The following is a 4574-nucleotide window of genomic DNA, read 5'->3' as shown; positions in this document are numbered from 1 at the left end:
TTAAACAAGAGGATAATGAATCCCTTTATAATGCCTGGGAGAGGTATAGAGGTATGCTTAGAAAATGCCCCTCTGAAATGTTCTCAGAGTGGGTACAGTTAGACATCTTCTACTATGGGCTCACAGAAAAAGCTCAGATGTCTTTAGACCACTCAGCTGGTGGATCTATACACATGAGGAAGACAATTGAAGAAGCTCAAGAGCTTATAGACACTGTTGCTAGAAACCAATACTTATATTCTAGCAATGAGTTCGTTCCAAAAGAGGAGGTCATGGCATTAGTCACTGATCCTAATCCTCAAGAACAGATGAATGAGCTCAATCAACAATTGCTCCTGATGACAGAACAGTTAGCAGAATTTAAAGAAATGCTCCATGATACTAAAGTTGCTAACAAGAACATAGAACTGCAGTTGAATCAAGCAAAACAGCAAATATCTAAACAGATAACAGAAGGATGTCAAGCAGTTCAACTAAGGAGTGGGAAAACACTGAACACCACTGCTCAAAGGAGCAAGAAGGCAAACAAAGAACAATTGACAGAGGATAACCAAACCACTGTTCAAAATCCCTCTGAGGACAACAAGAGCCCAGAGAGGAATATTATTGGCGTTCAAACGCCAGAAAGGGGAGGAAAGTTGGCGTTAAACGCCCATTCCTTGCCCAGTTCTGGCGTTCAAACGCCAGAAAAGGGGAGAAGTTGGCGTTTAACGCCCAATCTTCACCATTCCTGGCGTTCAAACGCCCAAGGAGGATCAGGCACCTGAGAGTGCTGATAATTATCCTCTAACAAGGCTTCTTCAACCACTTCTGTAAGGAATAAACCTGCAGCATCTAAGGTTGAGGAATATCAAGCCAAGATGCCTTATCCTCAGAAACTCCGCAAAGCGGAACAGGATAAGCAATTTGCCCGCTTTGCAGACTATCTAAGGACTCTTGAAATAAAGATTCCGTTTGCAGAGGCACTTGAGCAAATACCTTCTTATGCTAAGTTCATGAAGGAGATCTTAAGTCATAAGAAGGATTGGAGAGAAACTGAAAAAGTGTTTCTCACTGAAGAATGCAGTGCAGTCATACTAAAAAGCTTACCAGAAAAGCTTCAAGATCCTGGAAGCTTTATAATACCATCCACATTAGAAGGTGCTTGCACCAAGACAGCCTTATGTGATCTTGGAGCAAGCATCAATCTAATACCTGCATCCACTATCAGAAAGCTTGGGTTGGCTGGAGAAGTCAAACCAACCAGGATATGCCTCCAACTTGCTGATGGCTCCATTAAACACCCATCAGGCATAATAGAGGACATGATTGTCAGGTTGGGCCATTTGCCTTTCCACTGACTTTGTGGTGCTGGAAATGGAGGAGCACAAAAGTGCAACTCTCTTCTAGGAAGACCATTCCTAGCAACTGGACGAACTCTCATTGATGTACAAAAAGAGAGAAAACCCTGAGAGTCAATGAGGATGAGTTCAAGTTGAATGCTGTGAAAGCAATGCAGCATCCAGACACACCAGATGACTGCATGGGCGCTGACATTATGACTCTCTGGTAGAAGAGATCAATATGACTGAAAGCCTAGAATCAGAGCTTGAGGACATCTTCAAAGATGCTCAACCTGATCAAGAAGAACTAGAGGAAGTAAAGGAATTTTCGAAAATTCCTCAGGAGGAGGATAGACCTCCCAAACCTGAACTCAAACCTCTACCACCATCTCTGAAATTGCATTTCTAGGAGAGGGTGACACTTTTCCAGTGATTATAAGCTCTGCTTTAGATCCACAGGAAGAGGAAGCACTGATTCAAGTGCTAAGGACGCACAGACAGCTCTTGGGTGGTCCATAGTGATCTTAAGGGCATTAGCCCAGCTAGATGCATGCACAAGATCCTATTGGAGGATAATGCCAAACCAGTGGTCCAACCACAGAGGCGGCTAAATCCAGCCATGAAGGAGGTGGTGCAGAAAGAGGTCCCCTGGGTGAGCCTGTCCAAGTTGTTCCCAAAAAGGGAGGCATGACAGTGGTTCATAATGAAAAAATGAACTGGTTCCTACAAGGACAGTCACAGGGTGGCGTATGTGTATTGACTACAGAAGGCTCAATACAGCCACCAGAAAGGATCATTTCCTTTACCATTCATAGACCAAATGCTAGAAAGACTAGCTGGTCATGACTATTATGCTTTTTGGATGGCTATTCAGGCTATAACCAGATTGCAGTAGATCCCCAGGACCAAGAGAAAACAGCATTTACTTGCCCTTCTGGCGTGTTTGCCTATAGGAGAATGCCTTTTGGTCTGTGCAATGCACCTGCAACCTTTCAGAGGTGCATGCTTTCTATCTTCTCAGATATGGTAGAGAAATTTCTGGAGGTCTTCATGGATGACTTTTCAGTATGGAGACTCATTCAGCTCCTGTCTTAACCACCTATCACTTGTCCTGAAAAGATGCCAAGAGACTAACCTGGTTTTAAACTGGGAGAAATGTCACTTTATGGTGAATGAAGGAATTGTCCTTGGGCACAAAATTTCAAGCAGGGGAATAGAGGTGGATAAGGCAAAGGTAGAGGTAATCGAAAAATTACCACCACCTGCCAATGTTAAGGCAATCAGAAGCTTTCTGGGGCATGCAGGATTTTACAGAAGGTTTATCAAGGATTTTTCGAAAATTGCAAAGCCTTTAAGTAACCTGTTAGCTGCTGACACACCATTTGTGTTTGACACACAGTGTCTGCAGGCATTGAGACCCTGAAAGCTAAACTGGTCACAGCACCAGTCATCTCTGCACCAGATTGGGCATTACCATTTGAATTGATGTGTGATGCCAGTGATCATGCCATTGGTGCAGTGTTGGGACAGAGGCATAACAACTTCTGCATGTCATTTACTATGCTAGCCGTGTTCTAAATGATGCACAGAAGAATTACACAACCACAGAAAAAGAATTACTTGCAGTGGTTTATGCCATTGACAAGTTTAGATCCTATCTAGTAGGATCCAAAGTGATTGTGTACACTGACCATGCTGCTCTTAAATACTTACTGACAAAGCAGGATTCAAAACCCAGACTTATCAGATGGGTGTTGCTTCTGCAAGAGTTTGATATAGAAATAAGAGACAGAAAGGGGACAGAGAATCAAGTAGCTGATCATCTGTCCCGAATAGAACCAGTAGCTGGGGCGTCCCTCCCTTCTACTGAGATCTCTGAGACTTTCCCAGATGAGCAACTCTTTGCCATTCAGGAAGCTCCATGGTTTGCAGATATTGCAAATTATAAAGCTGTGAGGTTCATACCCAAGGAGTACAGCAATGTGCAGAGAAAGAAATTAATTTCAGATGCAAAGTACTACCTCTGGGATGACCATATCTCTTTAAGAGATGTGCTGACGGAGTGATCCGCAGATGTGTACCCAGAGAAGAAGCTTTATGGCATTGCCATGGATCACATTATGGAGGACGAACAGCCACTAAAGTCCTCCAGTGTGGCTTCTACTGGCCTACTCTCTATAAAGATTCCCGAGAGTTTGTGCGTAACTGTGACAGTTGCCAAAGAGCTGGTAACCTGCCTCACGGATATGCCATGCCTCAACAAGGGATATTAGAGATAGAATTGTTTGATGTATGGGGAATTGACTTCATGGGGCCATTCCCACCATCATACTCAAACACTTACATTCTGGTGGCAGTGGACTATGTATCTAAGTGGTAAAAGCAATTGCTACACCCACTAATGATACCAAGACCGTGCTGAAATTCCTCCAGAAACACATCTTCAGCAGGTTTGGTGTTCCCAGAGTACTAATCAGTGATGGGGGCACTCATTTCTGCAATAGACTGCTACACTCTGCTATGGTTAGACATGGAATTAGCCATAAAGTGGCAACTCCGTATCATCCACAGACAAATGGGCAAGCAGAAGTCTCTAACAGAGAACTAAAAAGAATCCTAGAACGGACTGTGATGGCCCGAAGAAAGGATTGGGCAAAGAGCTTGGATGATGCTCTGTGGGCATACAGAACAGCATTCAAGACTCCTATAGGAACCTCTCCATACCAACTGGTGTATGGGAAGGCTTGTCATTTGCCTGTGGAACTGGAACATAAAGCCTACTGGGCAACCAGATTCCTAAACATGGATGCTCAGTTAGCTGGTGAGAAAAGACTGCTCCAGCTAAATGAGCTAGAGGAGTTCAGACTCAATGCCTTTGAAAATGCAAAAATTTATAAGGAAAAGGCAAAGAAGTGGCATGACAAGAGATTGTCAACCAGAGTCTTTGAGCCAGGACAAAAAGTTCTGCTCTTCAACTCCAGGCTCAATTGTTTCCAGGAAAACTCAAATCCCGGTGGAGGGGTCCGTATGTGATCACAAGAGTGTCACCATATGGATATGTTGAGCTTCAGGATGTTGATTCTGACAAAGGTTCATTGTTAATGGACAGAGAATCAAGCACTATCTTGAAGGAAATTTTGAGCAGGAATGCTCAAAACTGAGACTTGAGTGATTCTTAGCAGAAGTCCAGCTAAAGACAGTAAAGAAGCGCTTGCTGGGAGGCAACCCAGTCATTAGGAGAGTATATGATTA

The sequence above is a fragment of the Arachis stenosperma genome, chromosome 10 (assembly GCF_014773155.1).
Source record: "Arachis stenosperma cultivar V10309 chromosome 10, arast.V10309.gnm1.PFL2, whole genome shotgun sequence".
Lineage (NCBI taxonomy): Eukaryota > Viridiplantae > Streptophyta > Magnoliopsida > Fabales > Fabaceae > Arachis > Arachis stenosperma.
This window is presented reverse-complemented; position numbering follows the sequence as displayed.